This window comes from Octopus sinensis, linkage group LG10, assembly GCF_006345805.1.
Source record: "Octopus sinensis linkage group LG10, ASM634580v1, whole genome shotgun sequence".
In the NCBI taxonomy this organism is placed as follows: Eukaryota; Metazoa; Mollusca; class Cephalopoda; order Octopoda; family Octopodidae; genus Octopus; species Octopus sinensis.
Window position 1 is genome coordinate 37,689,964 of NC_043006.1, and position 21,460 is coordinate 37,711,423.

At 39.4% G+C, this 21,460-nt stretch overlaps 1 long non-coding RNA gene across 1 annotated transcript; it reads right to left on the reverse strand.

Moving 5' to 3' along the window:
• Nucleotides 1-465: 465 nt before the first annotated feature.
• On the reverse strand, nt 466-21,416 carry LOC118765097. Its single transcript, XR_005000947.1, has 3 exons — nt 21,247-21,416; nt 8,175-8,182; nt 466-477 (listed from the first exon to the last, which is right to left on the reverse strand). It is a non-coding gene; the product is annotated as an uncharacterized LOC118765097 (long non-coding RNA).
• Between the last annotated feature and the right edge of the window lie 44 nt (nt 21,417-21,460).

Sequence of the window (21,460 nt, forward strand, 5' to 3'; positions counted from 1 at the left end):
GTAGACCACAGATACTTTTTTCCTACCATTCCATTCCATGTACATCTGCACACTTCATGTCCGTCTTTTGTATTGTTCTTCTCCATCGCCCTGGGGGCAAATAAAAGAAATCACAACCAGGAAGAGGAGAGATGCACATGTCATGGTAATATTGGTGACCAGGGTGACTCGGGATCCTTTGTTGCACTTGGGTGGTACTTCCCTACTGTTCATTTTTTTCTCTTTTACTTGTTTCAGTCATTAGACTGCGGCCATGGTGGGGCACTGCCTTGTGATATTTTTAGTCAAATGAATCGACCCCAATAGGTATTATTTTGGTTTAGCTCACGTTCGGTCTTATTCATAGTAGGAATTATGTGAGTAGCGGATTACTACCTGTAACTTTTGTTATCCACACGTTTCCGACAGTCTCTCAAGTGCTTAGAACCCTCCTGATAATCCTTGCTGTCTCTAAGAGACAAACTTTCTGTACGATCTCTACCGAGCATTCTATTCAAATCTCTTTAAGCCATTTGTTTCTATCTTTGCTTCAGTCTGATACTTATTCTGTCAGTCTCTTTTGCCGAACCGCTAAGTTTTGGGGACATAAACACATCAGCACCAGTTTCCAAGTGGTGGTGGGGAACAAACACAGACACAAAGATGCGCGCGCGCGCACACGTATATAGATATGTGTATGTGTTTATTTGTGTGTGTGTGTGTGTGTGTATATATATATATATATATATATATATACACACGTGTTTATGTGTGTGTGTTTATATAGGTGGTGAGCTGGCAGAATCGTTAGCACGCCGGACTAAATGCTTAGCGGTATTTCGTCCATCTTTACATTCTGAGTTCAAATTCCACCAAGGATTTTTTCTTTTCCAATAGTCTAATCTGTTGAGTGTAGATGAAAATAATAATGATTATGATGATAATAATAATACTGATAAATGAAAAATAAAATGTAAGATGGTATGGTCATGACTGGAATGCTTTTGTCTGTGACATAGAATTGAGTTCTGTATTGAAACACAACGAAAGATTGCCATGGATTAGCATTCTCGACAACGGGTAAGTAGTCTGCTATTCAACACAGTCAGCCATTCTGCTTCTCCATAGAACCAACGAATATATGTATGTCTCTTCTGTATTTCATCATTTAAATTCTTCCTCTGAAGAAGGAACTCGTTTCTAACAATGATGCAAAGCTCCATGTATGTATGTAAGTCCTTATTCAGTTTATTTCAAGATTTCTTGCTCATAGAGAAAGAACCGGTTCCTAATCTAGATCCAAGGTTCCTTCATTGGAATTTTAAATTCAACAACAGGGTATTTTTGTATGTATGTATGACTGACTGACTGACTCACTCACTCACTCACTCACTCACTCACTCACTCACTCACTCACTCACTCACTCACTCACTCACTCACTCACTCACTCACTCACACACTCACACTCACACACTCACACACACACACACACACAAACACATATTTAAATGATAAACTTCTGGAGAGTTTTACAGATTTTTACAGTTCCAGTGATGGATTGGATCTCTAGTCTTCGAATTAGCTTTCTCCTTTCTGCTTTTGAGGAACCTAATTTCTCGAGATTGGTATTTAGTTAGTGTGTTGCATATCCTATGTTTGTCTCTCTGTCTGTCTGTCTGTCTGTCTGAAATTCCCAGGCATTTTCAATCACTAACATTTCTAGAATACCAATTGGCGAACAGTTTTCATACCTATTTGATTGTTTCTCCCTCTTTATTCTACTCTCCTAGCTGTACAGAATAGGCATAAACAAGTGGAAAGAACAGTCCATAATTCTTGAAATAATCGTAATCCATATATATATTTATATATATATATATATATATAATCTCATATCATACACACACACACATGTGTCGTGGGCTGAAGGTTGTGAGCTGGTCTCTGGTGGTGAGTGGTTGAGTTGATGAATAATTGAACCATGCCCTCGAAAATTTAACAGATTTTATTGTCGCATATAAAGACGAACTACGTTGGCTTTTTACCGGCAGCAACAATAATTACACACTGGGAAAGAGATACTGCTTGAAGTTTACTGCAAGCTATTGATACAACATGCGACTTGCTCAACATAACTGGAAATAATTGTATTCGTGGTGACGGTGGTTCTTGTCTATCTGCGTCATCTATCTTAGTCGTTCCTGGGTCATGTGACTGGTAAAGAAATGCGCGCTGAACGGTTTTACATAGGGTGACAGAAGTAAAATTCTAGAATGTTCGAGAAAACCTGTTCACACCATCGCTTCACGCTGATTAGTCGGTTAATAGGCTGATCACATGAAACTATTGTAGCTCGCTCGTGATGTCTGCGTATCCTCGAATCCTCGCTACATACACATCATGTAATCTCTTTAGGTGATGTATTTATTGCGTGAAGTAATTCTATTAGATTATCAGATAATTTCGTTCAACTTTTTACCCCCGTTTATGTTAATCTTTATTTTTTCACCAACAATTTTAACAAATCAGCCTGTAATATATTACCCTTCATTGCTTATTGACAAGAAAAGAGCGTGAACAATGAAGGAAAACATAATACTAGCAGATTCGTTAAAATTGTTGATAAAAAACAGATTGAAATAAATGAGGAAAAGAAAAAAAATGAATGAATTTATCTGACAACCCAGTAGTTTTAATTCAGAAACATGTTGAACATCTCACACATCGGTCCACATCTTCACGCAAACCTGGCCAATATGATTCTAATTTACACCCAGTCCGAATTGGCACCGAGTCAGAATGCATAACCTGATGTAGAGCTCTTATGAATAAAATCTCAAACAGGTTAAAGGAACAATTAATTCTCCTTTAGGTAAGACAAGAAGGAATATCATCCTTAATTGTTAATTTTTTTTAATGACTTCAAAGAATTTTTAATATCATTTTCCTTGTTTTGTCCAATACTTGTTAAAGTCATTGGATTGCGACCATACTAGGGCATTGTCTTGAAAGTTTTTTTTCAGTCGACACCAGTGCACATATTTTTTAGATCTGGTACTTATTCTATCGAACCGCCGAGTTACGAGGACATAAACAAACCGAGACCGGTTGTCAAACGGTGGGTAGACACAAAGACGCACGCAGATTATTGTTTCTCTTGTCCGTCTTTGTGTCGTCCATCTGTCCGAATGTTTTAATGCCCTTTATTGCGTTTTTGTTCCTATACTCTTTACTCTTTTACTTGTTTCGGTCATTTGACTGCGGCCATGCTGGAGCACCGCCTTTTAGTCAAGCTAATCGACCCAGACTTATTCTTCTTGTAAGACTAGTACTTATTCTATCAGTCTCTTTTGTTGCCGAACCGCTAAGTTACGGGACGTAACAAAACACCAGCATCGGTTGTCAAGCGATGTTGGGGGGGGGGACAAACAGACATACAAACACATACACACATACATATAGATATATACGACGGGCTTCTTTCAGTTTCCCTCTACCAAATCCACTCACAAGGCTTTGGTCAGGCCCAGGCTATAGAAGACACTTGCCCAAGGTGCCACGCAGTGGGACTGAACCCAGAACCATGTGGTTGGTAAGCAAGCTACTTACCACATAACTACCCCTGCGCCTATATATATATATATATATATAATATATATAATATATAAATATATATATATATATATATATATATATATATATATATATATAAATGTCTGTGTATGCGACAGGCTTCTACACAGTTTCCGTCTACGAAATTAACTGGCAAGGCATTGTGGTCGATCTGGGGCCATAGTAGAAGACGCTCGCTCAATGAGCTGCAAAGTGGAACTGAACGCTAAACCACGTTGTTGCAGAACGAACTTCTTAACCCTACAATAAGAACAATTGCTCTAATTATTCAAGATCCTTTTGCGAGATAACCGGATGTAATATTATGATTGGCAGTCTCGAGCGCTTTGTTTTTGTTTTACAATATCAGCTTCTGCAAATTCGATGAAAATACCACCATCATCACCATCTTCGTCGCGGTCTTCGTCATCGTAATCATCATCATCGTTCTTATCCTTGTTGTCCTCCTCCTCCTCGTGATCCTTATCATGATCGTCGTCGTCGTCGTTCTTATCACCATCGTCCTCGTCGCCATTGTTTTCTTCTTCTTCTCCTCCTCCTTATCGTCGTCGTCGTCATTATTATCCTCATGTTCATGCCAGATAACATTATGAATAATTTCCAATCATGATAAGGCGTCAGCATATGGGATTCCAGATCCCTTAATATTAAGGTATTAACATAAACAAACGCTGTTATTTGTAAGACTTAAAACGCTTGGCAGAAGTTACTTTTGGTAAGCCACAGTTTTTATCCAAAATAAATTCTAACGACCTACGAGCTGAGATCAATTGAAATTTTCATCTCATTTCATGAATTGACGCTGAACTATCAACATTCATCTCGTCCAAACCAAACAAGTCAAAATTGCTTCAGTTTATCGTTATACATGTCGCAGCATTCACTAACTCTAATCTCCATGACATTCACTAACTAACTAATCTCTCTTATCAATTTCCATTAATACGTCAAATTTTCACAAAATTTCAATGAATGATCACGTAAATTGTTTTAGCTTGACATTACGCTCTTTTGCATTTTAATTTAATCGCAACCTCTTCAGAAGTTTAGAAGTACAGTGATACCACGCAGTACGAGTTTAGTTCAAGGCGGCGAGCTGGCAGAAACGTTAGCACGCCGGGCGAAATGCTTTGCGGCATTCTGTCTGCCGTTACGTTCTGAGTTCAAATTCCGCTGAGGTCAACTTTGCCTTTCATCCTTTCGGGGTCGATAAATTAAGTACCAGTTACGCACTGGAGTCGATGTAATCGACTTAATCCGTTCGTCTATCCTTGTTTGTCCTCTGTATTTAGCCCCTTGTGGGTAGTAAAGAAATAGGTATTTCGTCTGCCGTTACGTTCTGAGTTCAAATTCCGCCGAGGTCGACATTGCTTTTCATCCTTTCGGGGTCGATTAAATAAATACCAGTTACGCACTGAGGTCGATATAATCGACTTAATCTGTTTGTCTGTCCTTGTTTGTCCTCTGTGTTTAACCCTTTGTGGGTAGTAAAGAAATAGGTATTTCGTCTGCCGTTACGTCCTGAGTTCAAATTCAGCCGAGGTCGACTTTACTTTTCATCCAATCGGGGTCGATTGAATAAGTACCAGTTACGCACTGGGGTCGATGTAATCGACTTAATCCCTTTGTCTGTCCTTGTTTGTCCACATTTTCCTCCTTTACCAATTTTGTTATATGACAAATGAAAAAACATCACGAAGATAGTGGACAATAGACAAAAACACTGAGTTTTTAAGATTCGTAATGTACGATCTTTGTGAGTTTATCTGTACCGAAGGTTACACTGTAACCACCACCTCTGATTAGGTACTGGAGACATTACGCACTGAGGGTTGATGTAATCGACTTAATCTCTTTGTCTGTCCTTGTTTGTCCCTTCTGTATTTAGTCCTTTGTGGGCAATAAAGAAATAAGAAACTGTATGTCAAAGAAGAGTTAAGAATTTAGCTGGGTTATGTCTCAATTCAGAATTATATTGCTGACGTCGACAGTTGCCGCTTGAAAAATTAAAGAAAAAATATTGTAAGAAAGACACATTTATATCAAATTCTTCAAATTCGAATCTTCTTATTTTTATTCTATTTTTTTTTATTTATGCGCCCTTTTCAAACCTAGCCAGGCTCATGGGCCCGGTTTCCCAGTTTCTATGGCGTATGTGTCCCCCCGATCTGGATGGGACGCCAGTCCATCGCAGCGTTACTCAAGAAACAGGAAGAAAGAGTGAGAGAAAGTTGGGGCGAAAGAGTACAACAGAGGTCGCCACCACCCTCTGCCGGAGCCTCGTGGAGCTTTAAGTGTTTAGCTCAATAAACACGCACAACGCCTGGTCTGGTAATCGAAACCGCGGTCCTCCGATCGCGAGTCCGCTACCCTAACCACTGGGCCATTGCGCCTCCACTTTCTTCTAATTACTGTTCTTGTTCTGTTGTTATGTCTGCCATTGTTGCTAGTGATATCACGTGATTGTTACTGTTACTGCCTGTTTTTGTTATTTTTGCTGCTGCTGCTACTGCGTCCACTTGTTGCTTCCACTTATTATTGCTGCTGCTGCTGCTGCTGTCGTAGTTGCTGTTGTTGTTATTTACCTTGTCTGATGTTTCCGCTCCTGAAATCCATTCTGAACTCAATAAGTCAATGACCTGACATTTATAAAACGGTCAAAGAAGTGTTTTCTGTATTGATCGAACAATGGCTGATATGAAATAAAGCGGAATATTCCTTTAATCTATTCTGTAATAGAAAAACCCATAAAATGAAAGAATTGTGCCGAGTCCATTGGGTGAAATATATGTTTCTCATCTGGAGCATCATCGATTTATATTCAGCAACCTCGTGAGTGGCCCGCTATGGAGTTTAGCTCCAACACTTGGGACAGGGTTGTTGCTACATTCAGCCATATTCTAGAAAGCATTCGAAAGAAAGCCATCCAGGTGATCGCCAAAGACAAAATATCTATGGGAGCAGGCGTAGCTGTGTGGTAAGAGGTCTGCTTCTCAGCCACATAGTGCCGGGTTCAGTCCCACTACGTGACACCTTGTGAGTGGATTTGGTAGATGGAAACTGTAAGAAGCCTGTCGTAGATTATTATTTACTTATAATCTGCATGTTTGTTACAATCACTTGCCGAGACACACCCAGCGTCCTGGGGCGAATGAAGGATAGTAGATGTTACAGTTTGACCGAAAGCTTAGGTGAGAGGAAGTGGCCTGGTAGATTTTTTTTTTTTTAGCAAGCTTTGATCTTGTGCCGCCAAAATGAAACCTTCAGTCTCTACTTTTAGTCCTGAACTTCTCAGCCACTGATGGGATGTTGTTTGGTCTACATTAGCATTTCGACTTCGAAGTATATACCGTCCATGCAAGAAGCTTCTGGCTCCACCGCTCCTCAATTTGTTTCTGCCCGTTCAATTTTGCAGTCTGATCCGTTTTGCTTGTTTTGTGGCATGGTTTCAGGCTCTTCAACTATTTCAGAGTTAATGCCAAGATCCCTTGCGAATTTGCAAGCTCCCTTCACAAGAGAATGCGATTTTTTGCAGCTTTCGTGTTTGCACACAAGCCTCTATTATTATTATTATTGTTATTATTATTATTATTATTATTAACGGCATTTCGTCCGTGTATATGTTCTGAGTTCAAATTCCGCCGAGGTCGACTTTGCCTTTTATCCTTTCGGAGTCGATAAATTAAGTACCAGTGAAACACTGGGGTCGATGTAATCGACTTAATCCCCGTCCACAAGCTAACCTCATGGAAAAAAAATTGAAATCCTTATTATTGTTGTTATTGTTACTAAGGCAGTGAGCTGGCTGAATCGTTAGTACACCGGGCGAAATGCTTAGCGGTATTTCGTCTGCCGCTACGTTCTGAATTCAAATCTAGCCGAAGTTGACTTTGCCTTTTATCCTTTCGGGGTTGATTAAATAAGTACCAGTTACACACTGGGGTCGATGTAATCGACTAAATCCCTTCCCCCAACGTTGAGGCCTTATGATTCTAGAAGAAAGAATTATTATTATTATTATTATTATTATTATTATTGAGTGAGAGAGCAGTGCATGCCATCAAAGTGACACTAGGATAAAATATACGAAGCCCAGTATACCCATCATGACTACCCGTCTGATAAGGGTACACCAGGCACATGCATCACAATCATATGTACGCGACATGGTGATCTCATATGAAGATAAACAGCACATGACCTTGCAGGTGGGGCCCAGTTAGAATTTTCTTCTGGTCGAGTAGCCCATCCCACTCAAAAGGTCCCTGAATAAGGGTTGTTTAAGGGTGTTGAACGAACCACCCATGTTTCCAAAGGTGAATTATCTAAACCTCCAAGAAATCCTTTCAACACATGGCTATGATGCTCCCCCACTACTTCTGCTCATGATCAGAGATGCACATATTGTCAGCCACTAAGGGACATGCTCAACTGGTTATGGTCAAACAACTGACAAGCAAATCTGTGGTATTGAGCAGAATATTTACTGCAGCCCATCTTTTATACTAGGACAAAACAATGTACTTGATAACACCTCCAATCAGTTAAGATCAGAAGCCACGAGAGCCACTGCCTGGTACATTATTATTATTATTAAGACAAAGCGGGCAGAATCGATAACACACCGTACATAATACTTCGTAGCATTTCTTCCGACTCTTTATTCTGAGTTCAAATCCTGCCGTGGTCAGCTTTACCTTTCATAATTTCGTAACAAATAAAATAAAGAACCATTCAAGCACTAAGTACGATTACATTGATTTTCCCTTCCTTCAAAACTGCTGGCCTTGGTCCAAAAGGAGTAATTATGATCATTATTATTACATGATTGTCCAAGCGAACGGATGTCACTAAAAAAGTTCCGGCTAAGAAATGGATTATCTTAAGATTATTTATTAAAAAAAGTTTTGTTTCCTGATTCTAATTCTGGAATATTAACAAAAGCTTTCGGATTAAAACAGAACCCAGTCCAAATTCCCCGAGGCTGAAAAATACTTGTCTTGACATTGTTTTATTTCACTGAATGTATCTCTGCCAACGGCAATCTGCAATATTTATTCGCTTTTCAAAATGGCCGCTTGAAAAGTAGCAAGAGAATTACTCTCTGTGCTGATGGTAGCTGACGTAAACATACATATTATCAATTATTTTCAAACAAGAAGAAAAAAATTTTAAAAAAAAACAAAAACAGCCCAACAAGATGATTAAACAGAGACAGCTTTAAGCATGAATACTTATAGCTCCTCAATGGAAAACACACACGACATTAGCGCTAAAAACATTAAGTTGAATAAAAGAAAAACTATAAACAATATATCAAGCGGTGGTTAGGACAAACACACACACACACACACACATGAAGGGCTTCCACACAGTTTCTGTCTACTGAATTTACTCAAGGCATTGATTGGCAGGGGCTATAGTAGAAGACACTTAGTCAAGGTGCCACGCAGTGGGATCGAACTCGAAGCTACGTGGTAGCAAAGAGAGCTACTTAACCACATAGCCATGCCTTGTAAAATGTCTTCCAATATTCTTTTCAATATATCCAGTAACTGGAAGGTGGCGAACTGGCTGAATCGTTAGCGCACCGGGCAAAATGCTTAGCAGTAGTTCGTCTGTATTTACGTTCTGAGTTCAAATTCCGCTGAGGTCGACTTTACCTTTCATCCTTTCGGGGTCGATAAATTAAGTTGCATACTAGGGTCAGTCTAATCGATTGCCTCCTCTCCAAAACTTTCGGGCCTTGTACCTAGAGTAGAAAAGAATATTTCCTTCCTTTAAGGCGCTGAGCTTGCAGAATCGTTAGCACGCTGGACGGAATGCTTAGCGGTGCTTCGCCCGTCGTTATGTTCTGAGTTCAAATTCAGCCGAGGTCGACTTGGCTTTTCATCCTTTCGGGATTGATAAATTAAGTACCAGTTACGTACTGAGTTGATTTAATCCGACTGGCCCTCTCCCCCCAAATTTCGGGCCTTGTGCCTAGAGTAGAAAAGAATATATTCAGTAATTGGAAGGTGGCGAACTGGCTGAATCGTTAGCATGACGGGCAAAATGATTAGCGGCATTTCGCCCGTCTTCCCGTTCAGAGTTCAAATTCCGCCGAGGTCGACTTTGCCTTTCGCCTTTTTTGGGCCAATAAAATAAGTACCAGTTGAACTCTGGGTTCAATTTAATCGACCGGTCCCCTCCTCCGAAATCTTGTGCCGAAATTTGAAATTGATATTTCTAGTAATTGGAAATTAGCGAACTGGCAGAATTGTTAACGCACCGAGGACAAAATGCTTAACGGTATTTCTTTTGACTTTATAAGGCTGCGAGCTGGCAGGAACGTTAGCACGCCGGGCGAAATGCTTAGCGGTATTTCGTCTACGTTACGTTGTGAGTTCAAATTCCGCCGAGGTCGACTTTGCCTTTCATCCTTTCGGGGTCGATAAATTAAGTACCAGTTACGCACTGGGGTGGATGTAATCGACTTAATACCTATGTATGTCCTTGTTTGTCCGCTCTGTGTTTAGCCCCTTGTGGGTAGTAAAGAAATAGGCATTTCTTTTGATTTTACGTACTGGGTTCAAATGCCGCCGCAGTCCACTTTACTTTCCCTCCCTTTCGAGGAGTCGATGAAATAAGTACCAGTTGATCACTGAAACCAAATTAATCGATTTACCCACTTCCCCGAAATTGCTTTCCATGTTTTAAATTTTGAAACCAATATATCTTTTCCCAACCAATCGCCATGATTGATCGCTTGTTTTGTTTTTTATTCTCTCTCTGTTTATTTCCTCGAGTTCCATTCTGTTGAAGAGCGTAGGCTCGAAACATAAAAGACTTTCTAACTTTCCCGAGCGTCAAACTAATACACCTGCTTGTTGTTTATACACCTGCTTGTTGTTTATACACCTGTCTTCTGTTTTTCTGTAAATTTCAACTATATCTAGTGAAGGTTGCTTGGGCATCCATGACACAAGGGTTTTTTATAGTTGGGGGAGTCTTGTTCACAAAAACATTGGCACTTGAAGCTGTCCTAATGGTCGTTCACCACAGATATTTCTGCCATCAATATGCTTGTGTTTATGGTTGCTTTGGATTCATACGTAAACTGCTCGAAGTCTAAACCCATTTCTTGTAAAGATTTTATTGCTGTAAGGATAATCAGTTTGCTGATCTTTTTCACCCATCTATTTTTTTATCGAATCAATTTGCTCATAGCAGGTCTTTTTTCTTTTTTTTAATAAGCTGTAAAGGTACTTGTAACATTGACGGTTGCCTTCTTATATTGGTCTCTAACAATGAAGGGTGAAGATATAAATCGGATTGAGACGACTGGGCGCTGCTCTTCGGGCGATGGCGATTTGGCAAGGCTGACTGGGTTCTGAAAGAATTTTTGACTAAAGTACTTTTTGGCTCAGGAAGCGAATACGCACGTGAGCACAGAAATATAAACATACAAATAGTGAGAGGGAGATGGGAAAAGGGAGGGAAAGAGAGAGAAAATAAAATTCATTAATTGAATACGATTGGCATGAAAACTTTCGCTCTCCTCATACACATAAACAGAGAGGGGGAGATGGGGAGGGAGGGACTGAGTGAGAGGGAGGAGGGAGAGAGCGAATAAGAGAGAGGGGCCGAGAGGGAGAGCGAACGAGAGGAATGGAGGGAGTGAGAGAAAGAGAAAAACATTAAAACAAGAGGAACATCAAAACGTCTGATGTCAACAGCGTCGAAACAGCGGCGCCAGAAAGGCTGTGACAGAACGTCTCATATCCAGAATTGTATAATCTAAAAAAGAACAAAAAGATGGTTGGTTACTGTTGGAAAACGTTTGATTATAGGCTTGCTCGGTCGGTGTTGACCTAGGGCTAAACAACAACATCAAAGTCTATACAGACAAAGAGTTAAACAAATAAGTGGAAAGCACTGGCAACTAAATGGACGCTGAAGAAACTAGTTTTACTCGGTTCGTTCGTTCTTTGTTTCAATAAAATCATCGTTCTTTGACAAGAAAAAAAAGTGAAATGACGACGCCAGAAGCATTAGTTTTAAAAGACAATTTGTTCGACAGACAGACAACATGATGGCTTTCTTAGAATTCGATGCCAAGCTGCCTGGTCAATTGAATATTGGACGCATCGGTGTGTCTCGGGAATGACGTCATATCCCTTCCTTCTCTCTCTCTCTCTCTTTCTCTCTCTCTTCTCTCTCTCTCTCTCTCTCTCTCTCTCTCTCGTCTTATCTTGGCATCAGTTCATTTTTTTTTGTTAGGAAATCTTCGGTTTTTCAGTTCCCCGCCTTTGTTTTTACATTATTTTTGTTTTTCTTTAATTGCTCATTCATTCATTCATCCTTCAAGAAAAGGAGGAATAAAAAGCAAATTTACCATTTTTGCATTCTTCGCATTATTCTAAATTCGTTCATTTTTACTGATTTTTGCTTTCATTTATTTATTTATATATTTATTTATTTATTCAGCCATTCATTTATTTATCTCTAATTCCATTGTCTAGTTTATCTTCTTTTTCCTTTTAGCTTTCCCCCCCACTTTTCTTTGTTCATTTTATTCATCACTTCGTTCTTCGCTTTTTCTTTTTACTCTTTCATTTTGCATTCTTCTCTAATCTTCTCTTGTTTCAATCACTGGACTGCGGCCACGCTGAAGCACAGCCTTGAAGCATATTAGTTGAATCTCACATCCATGCCTTATGGTTTCACATTCTTTCCTTCAAGTTCTTTTTTCTTTTATCTCCGTTCTTCTCTTTTTCGCTTTCCTTCGCCTTAGAACAAATTTCACACTTCCTTCTTTTTTCGCTACGTTTTCTCATACCGTTATTTTCAATCTACTCTCTCTCTCTCCCTCTCTCTTCTTTAATTTGTTCCTCACATTCTTTGCTCCATTATTCTTTAAACTGTTTTTCTCTCGTTCCTTCTTTCTCTCGTTCCTTCTCTCTCTCGTTCCTTCTCTCTCTCGTTCCTTCTCTCTCTCGTTCCTTCTCTCTCTCGTTCCTTCTCTCTCTCGTTCTTTCTCTCTCTCTCGTTCGTTCTTTCTCTCTCTCTCTCGTTCTCTCTCTCTCTCGTTCTTTTTCTCTCTCGTTCTTTTTCTCTCTCGTTCTTTCTCTCTCTCTCTCGTTCTTTCTCTCTCTCGTTCTTTCTCTCTCTCTCTCTCTCTCTCGTTCTTTTTCTCTCTCTCTCGTTCGTTCTCTCTCTCTCTCATTCTTTCTCTCCCTCTCTCTCGTTCTTTCTCTTCTCTCTCTCGTTCTTTCTCTCTCTTCTCTCTCTCTCGTTCGTTCTCTCTCTCTCTCTCGTTCTTTTTCTCTCTCTCTCTCTTCTCTCTCTCTTCTTTCTCTCTCGTTCTCTCTCTCTTCTTTCTCTCTCTCGTTCTTTCTCTCTCTCTCTTCTCTCTCTCTCTCGTTCTTTCTCTTTCTCTCTCTCTCTCGTTCTCTCTCTCTCTCTCTCTCTCTCTCTCTCTCTCGTTCTTTTTCTCTCTCTCTCTCGTTCTTTCTCTCTCTCTCTCTCTCTCGTTCTTTCTCTCTCTCTCTCTCTCTCTCTCTCGTTCTTCTTTCTCTCTCGTTCTTTCTCTCTTTCGTTCTTTCTTTCTGTCTTTCTTTCTCCGGTTTTGTCTCAATTTTCCTTTCGTTATTTTTTTCTTCCTGTTCTGCATCTTTTTCTTTTGAGCTTATTTTAACGTTATCGACTTTATTTCTTTCTCTTCTTTTATCCATTCTTTAAAAAAGAAAATAAAGGATTTTTTCCCAAACAAGGCCTGAGGTCATTGTAACGTAAGAGGCTACAAAGAAAGTCCCCACGCGTACTAAGCCTAGTATTTTCTTTACGGTGTTTATATGCCCTAATATTAGACTATTATTTTTACAATCAATATACAGTGATAGCTTATAATTCTCTTTACTAAAAGAAAGAAAAGAAGGGAGCCTATAAATTCAAAATGGGTTGATAGATAGGAATCTTAAAGGACTGAATGTCATAGACGAGATGAAGTTCCAGAGAGGAGCGATTTGAGGAAAGGAAGGACAACGGAGAAATGATGCGCCTGGGAAGAGAAACAGACGACACGTTTAAGTCCTGACAAAGAGTACTAGACTGAAAGTGTATCAGAGCAATAACCATAAATATGACATGACTGGCACTTTCGTCGGTTACGACGACGAGGGTTCCAGTTGATCCGATCAACGGAATAGCCTGCTCGTGAAATTAACGTGCAAGTGGCTGAGCACTCCACAGACACGCGTGCTCTTAATGTAGTTCTCAGAGAGATTCAGTATGACAATTTGCGACATGGCTGGCTCTTTGAAATACAGATATTGCTCATTATTACTAGCTGAACGGACTGGAATAATCTAATTTAATAAATGCGAATGTCAGTGTGTCACGTGGAATCAGGCCGATTCTGGGCCGAATCCGGACCCGAAATCCTGAAATTTTGGATTCCCAAGTTTTCATTACAGCGATTGTTTTCGGCGATTTTTTATTTTTCGCGTGATTTTTCGTGACGAATTTTTCTATACGGTAACAATTTTTATAACTCGGAAATAAATTTTGGGAATAACTGAAATTAACTGCGAAATCCAGCGATTATTTTCGGTGATTTTTTTTTTTTAATGTGATATTTGGCGACAAATATGATTACCATTGGGATATGACTCTGGAGGAACTAATTGCAGCAAGTTCTCGAAAACAAGCCAGAGATCTGTTTGCAGATCTTGCCATTCAGGGTCAGTAGCTTTAAAAGTTATATACTAGCTTAAAAGCCACCCAATAGGGCGCTTTTAAAGTTACCTATTAATAAAGTGTCTTGCTCAAGTACAGAGCGCGCTGCCGGGAATCGAACTCACGATCGTGAGCCGAAAACCTTAACCACTAAACTACGCACCTTCACCATAGATATAGTTATAGAAATATTTTCGTTTATTCAAGGCAGCGAGCTGGCAGAAACGTTAGCACACCGGGCGAAATGCTTAGCGGTCTTTCACCTGCCGCTACGTTCTGAGTTCAAATTCCGCCGAGGTCGACTTTGCCTTTCATCCTTTCGGGGTCGATAAATTAAGTATCAGTAATCGACTTAATTCGTTTGTCTGTCCTTGTTTGTCCTCTCTATGTTTAGCCCCTTGTGGATAGTAAAGAAATAGGTATTTGGTCTTCCGTTACGTTCTGAGTTCAATTCCGCCGAGGTCGACTTTGCCTTTCATCTTTTTGGGATCGATTAAATAAGTACCAGTTGCGCACTGGGGTCGATATAATCGACTTAATCTGTTTGTCTGTCCTTGTTTGTTCCCTCTGTGTTTAGCCCCTTGTGGGTAGTAAAGAAATAGGTATTTCGTCTGCCACTACGTTCTGAATTCAAATTCCGCTAAGGTTGACTGTGTCTTTCATCCTTTCAGGGCTGATAAATTAAATACCAGTTGTGTACTGAGGTCGATCTAATTGACTGGCCCCACTCCACCAAAAAATATCGGGCCCTGTGCCTAGAGTAGAAAAGAATATATACGTTCGGAAAGGCGGTGAGCTTGGCGGTATTTCGTCTGTATTCTGAGTTCAAATTCCGCCGAGGTCGACTTTGCCTTTCACCCTTTCGGGGTCGTTTAAATATGTACCAGTTTCGTACTGGGATCGATGTAATCGACTTAATCCCTTTGTCTGTCTCTGATTGTCCCCTCTGTGTTTAGCCCCGTGTGGGCAATAAAGAAATAGGCAAATTAAGCACTAGTTGCGTACTTGGATCGATCTAATCGACTGGCCTTACTTCCCACAAAGATTTCGGGCTTTGTGCCTAGAGCAGAAAAGAATATTTCATTTTTATCTTTTTTTTCTATTTATTCTTCCTCTTCCTCTTTTACTTGTTTTAGTCATTTGACTGTGGCCATGCTGGAGCACCGCCTTCAGTCGAGCAAATCGACCCCAGGACTTATTCTTTGTAAGCCTGTGTACTTATGCTATCGGAATCTCTTTTGCCGAACCGCTAAATTACGGGGACGTAAACACACCAGCATCAGTTGTCAAGCGATGTTGGGGAGACAAACATAAACATATACACAGTCATGTCATATTTATGGTTATTGCTCTGATACACTTTCAGTCTAGTACTCTTTGTCAGGACTTAAACGTGTCGTCTGTTTCTCTTCCCAGGCGCATTATTTCTCCGTTGTCCTTCCTATCCTCAAATCGCTCCTCTCTGGAACTTCATCTCGTCTATGACATTCAGTCCTTTAAGATTCCTATCAATCAACCCATTTTGAATTTATAGGCTCCCTGCTTTTCTTTCTTTTAGTAAATAGAATCACTGTATATTGATTGTAAAAAAATAGTCTAATATTAGGGCATATATATAAGACGGACTTCTTTCAGTTTCCGTCTCCCACATCCCCTCACAAGGCTTTGGTCGGCCCGAGTCTATAGTAGAAGACACTTACCCAAGGTGCCACGCAGTGGGACTGGACCCGGAACCTTGTGTTCGGTAAGCAAGTTACTTACCACACAGCTACTCCTACGCCTACATCTTTCCTTTACAAATTTCATTCTCACTTATATTTAATCTTTCTTTTGACTTTATTACATTAACGCGTTTTTCTGACTTCGGCCATGCTCAACTCCTGTGACTTTTTCTTTCCTTTTTTTTTTCTTCACAGTTTGGTACTTATTCTACCGGGCTCTTTAACCAAACCGCCATGTTACGAGGAGGTAAACAAACCATCACCGGTTATCAAGCACCATCACCGGACAAACATAGGCACAAAACACTCACACACACACAATGTATATACTCGACGGGCTTCTTTCAGTTTCCGTGTACTTAATCCACTCACAAAGCTTTCGTTGGCCCGAAGCTGCAGTAAAAAAACAATCGTTCAAGGTGCCAAGCAGTGGGACCGAACCTTGAATCTTGAGGTTGGGAAGCAAACTTCTATACTTCGTGTTTTCATTCTTACTCTCCATTCCTTATTCGCACACTCTGTGCTTTTTTTTTTTATTCTTTCTCTACGTTGTTTCTTACTTTGTCTACTTTCGTTTTCATTCATCACACCTTTTTCTTTCTTAGTATTTCATTTGTTTTCGTTCTTCTTTCCTTTACCCTTTCCATCTTTTGCTCTTTTCTTCTCTATTTGATTCTTTGGATCTTTGTGGTTTTACTCACTGTTAAAAAAAAATTTAATGTATCATACAGATGTAATTTTGAACACTAGATCCGAATTTGTTAGTCATTTACTCCAGAAAAAAATTGTAAAATTGTTAGTTATTCAGAGTTTGATAATTTCCAGAATTTACAGCCAATCAGAAAACAACACGTTTGCTGCTTCTTCCATCATCGGAGGGAGGTGGGTATCGGCATGTCGGAACATTAAACTAGGATTTTATGAGATAAATTATTTTTATCGTATCTCCTTCTCTTCCTTGCGCGCATGCGCAGCATCTTTGGTTACAACACGTGATGTTTCTTTGCTTTGGTGACTATAGAAACAGAAATTTTCGCTACGGTGATACTAAAAATATTCGCTTCTGATTGGCTAAAACACCCAGATTTTGCATATTTTAAAGGCTAAAAACTTTTTGATTATGGATTTATAGGGAAAATGAATTTCATTTTCATAATTAGTATACAAAACTTAATCCAAATACCAAATTTGAAAACAATTGGAACAAAATTGTAAACAGTGACGAAAAGCACAAAGATCGTTTATCATCGAGGTTCTTAACCATTCATTCTTGACAATGCGCTGTTTTTTCTGTCGCCACTACATCTTTTATTCCGTCCATCCATTTCCCCTGTCCGTTATTCTTGCGAAGCAGCCTTCATTACACTTCACGGTTGGATTCCCAAGCATGACCAATTGAGACAATTGATATTATCCAGCTATCTCGTTTTAATCAACCCCTAGGTCTCCTGTCAGTCGGTTCGGCTTCAAGAATCCGCCTTGCAATCCTTTCCAGCGTCATTCTAATCACGTGTCCATAGTACTAGAGCTGAGATCTCTCGATGCGGAGAAGTAGCGGGTTGACTTGGAGAAACGCTCTGACCTCCAAGTTACGCGCCTTGTCGAATAATGTTATTCCTGAGATCGTTAGGATGAACCTTGTTTCAGCCACGAATAACATTCATGATCTTTCGGTCGTTAGCCAACGTCCGTGACCATAAGAGTGGCTGTGTGGGGTGAAGTTTGTTTCCCACATTACGTTATTCCTGGTTCAGTCCCACAGTGTGGCACCTTGGGCAAGTGTCTTCTACTAGTCTCGGGCCGACCAAAGCCTTGTGAGTGGATTAGATAGAGGGAAACTGAAAAGAAGCCCGACAAACGTATATATATATATGTGTGTGTTTGTGTCTGTATTTGGTTTCCTCACACACCGCTTGGCAACCGATGCTGGTGTATTTCTGTCCCCATAATACAGCGGTTCGGCAAAAAAGACCGATAGGCTTATATATAAAAAAAAGTCGTTTCATTCGAGTAAAAATCCTTCAAGCCGGTGCCCTAGCATGGCAGCAGTCTAATGACTGAAACAAGTAAACGACATAAGATAAAAGATGGATAAGGATGACCACCCAAATAGAATCTTCACTAATTCTTTCCTTGTCTCCAAACAGCACTGACTTTTATTCAGTCTTTCCCTCTTCCATTTTCCTTCACTTTCCCCTTGAAAAATCTTCCACTTTTTCATTCTTCATGTCACTCTCTTTTAACCAAGGTTGTATTTTTCTTCTCTCGTTCTTTCTCCCTATTCCCCACCTCTCTCCATTTTCTAGTTTTTTTTTTTTTTTACTTTCGTTCTCGAAGTTTCTCCTGCATTTAATCTTACTTTATATTATTTTTTCTTTTGTTTTTACTTTCTTTGCCCCCAATCTTCATTTAAAGAACTTCACGATTAAACATTCCTACAAATCCCAACATCAATCATAATTAATTTCCTTCCTTTTCTCTCTCTCTATTTTCTACTTCTTCTCGGGGCATAGCTTGGCTGTACCGTCTGGAGCAGCCCTTCAATTTACTGAACCCACTTCAGCTCTCCAAGACCCAACAGTTCCACTTTCATGAAAGCGTCACCCGGGTTGGACTGCTCCAGCTACGCTACTGGTTTCTTCCCATATTTGCATTTTACACCATTCCTTCAATAGTTTCTTTCCCATTTGTTCTGCAACTCCTCATTCATTCTTTCGTTCACCAATTTGATTTCTATCTCCTTTCTTTATCAAACCCTTTCATTTCGGCTTTCGATTTCCACCTTCTTCAGTTTTCCTTTCCGAAACGTATTCATCACTTTTTTCAATTCCTTTTTCATTTTAACTGTTTTCCTCTCCAAACTTTTCTTTACTTATCTTCTTTCATTTTCCTTCTTATTCTTTCTTCACTCCAATTTATCTTTCTTAGCTTCTTTAACCCTTAAATGGCGAACATCATCAATTGATGTTTCATAAATTTTACATGGATACGGCCGTCATCAAAGGAAAATGAATGTTTTACAGCACTTTTCGATAATGAGATTGTAACTTTTACTGTGTCTAAGACAAAACAATTATCATAGGTTTTGTGCGAAGGTGCGTGGCTTAGTGTTTACTATACTTGGCTCCCGATCGTAAGGTCATGAGTTCGATTTCCGGTGGTGTGTCGTGTACTTGAGCAAGACATTTATTTCACGTTGCTCCAGTGCACTCAGCTGGTAAAATTGAGTGGTATCTGTTGCTCAATGGTCCAGACTTGTTACATTGAATGTGTCACGCTGAATCTCCCTGAGAACTACGTTAAGGGTGCTCAGCACGTTAATTTCAAGAGCAGGCTGTTCCGTTGATCGGATCAACTGGAACCCTCGTCGTCGTAACCGACGGAGTGCCAGTTTGTTATAACTTTTGTTCTTAATTAAATTGAAAATAAGTATAAAAATACCTTTAAGAAAAATAGATTTTACCCGTTTGATACACACCTCAGTGCAACCCTCTCCTGCCGTTTAAGGGTTAATACAATTTGTATGTTTTTATCTTTTTCTCTTACAGCTTTTCTTACTTTACCTTACTCTTTCTTCCATCCAACCATGGATTTTTGCTGCCCACTATTCTTGGGAGAGTCGTAGGTGTAGATTCCTCAGGCACTTCTTCCATAAGGTCCTATCAAAAGTGACCATCATACTCGTGAATGTCAGGTGGTTTGGACCTCTAGAAAGACACCAAAACAATGATAGTCCGTAGTAGTTTCAAGTTTCAAAAAAGGAAACAAGAGAGAGGGAACTCCTTGTTGTGCCTCCCTGGTAAACTCTACGCTAGGTGTTTGGAAAATAGATGGAGGGATAGTGTCGAGTCCAAGCTAGCTGGAAAATAGTGTGGCTTATTTCTGTACTGGATGCAACACAAACGACTAGATACTCACTAGACGGCAGGTCTTCGAGAAATCGTAGGAATATTGCTTGCTTTCTAGAATCGAAAACGTCTATGGCACCGTTCCTGAGTACATGCAGTGGAAAATTTCGCATCCTAGATTATTCTTCACTACCTTTCTAAATTAGTTACTTTCTTCACCTGTTCACTTCATATATCCAGTGACTGGTGCATTCCTTTGCTCGTTCCAAGTCGATTTGTATTATCAACCACCCATGATTTTTCAAAAATTTTGAGGAAAATTTTCGAAACATTTTTCATAAATTTTCCCCAAAACTTTTGAAAAATTTTTCGAAATTTTCCCCAAACATTTTTGAAAAATTTTTCGAAAATTTTCTGTCAAAATTTTAGAAAAATTATTTGAAAATTTTCCTCCAAAATTTTAGAAAAATTATTTGGGGAAAATTTTCAAAAAATTTTTCAAAAATTTTTGGGGAAAATTTTCGATTAATTTTTCAAAAATTTTTGAAAAATCTTTCGAAAATTTTCCCCAAAAAGTTTTGAAAAATTATTTGAAAATTTTCCCCAGATATACTCACAAGTCTTTGGTCAGCCCAAGGTGTCACGCAATAGTACTGAACACAAAACCATGTTGTTGGGAATACATATATATTTATATATATCTGTATATATATACGGCAAGATGTGTGTGCACGTGATTGTAGTTTATGCACATCCACAAATTAGCACGCATGTCGCTCAAAATTTTAGGAGGACATTCGTCAACCCAGTCCTTTCTGGGTTTTGTCAACTTATTTTTTCCCGAGGCACCCGCGGATAGCGGTAAAAATCTATTTTCAGCCATATCTTTTTGACAGCGTCTAACAAAAAAACAAGATAAAGAAAAGTGGAAGAAGAGAGGCAGAGAGTTTCATGTGAAAGACAAAATGAGAGAGGGACAGAGAGTAAGTGACGACGTTCATAAAATATAAAATGTAAAATGTTTTGTCTTTTCTTAAACACGAGATATAGTGTTCAAATTCAGGATGTTTTGAAAGACACTATATTTTATAATCATAGTATATATACTTTCTCACACAACAATTACAATATATTTATTTTAAATCGTTCATCTTTCTCCCCCCTCTCTCTCACACACATTACTTTGGGTGCGAAAGAGTTTTGTTTTTATTTTACGCCGAGTAAAAAAGTGTTTTGTTGACAATCCATTTATTTAACAACAAAGAAACAAAGAGGTGAGTAGCAATTTGTCAGTGAATTGCACAATATAAATGGGTACAATTTCCGAGGCTTCCACCACACCCACTCCATTTCACAGACCACAAAAAGGGTTTTGTAGCATATTAGGAGGCCAGAGTAGTTGATTCCACGCAAAAAAAATCGATTATTTTTCTAAGTGAAAATCGTGTGAGTGTTAATCTTCAAATTTAATAACATTTTCCCATTCATTTCTGTTTATGAACATGTATGCATGCACAAAACATGCAATAGGTGTACGTACGTACATGCGAGTTCGTGTC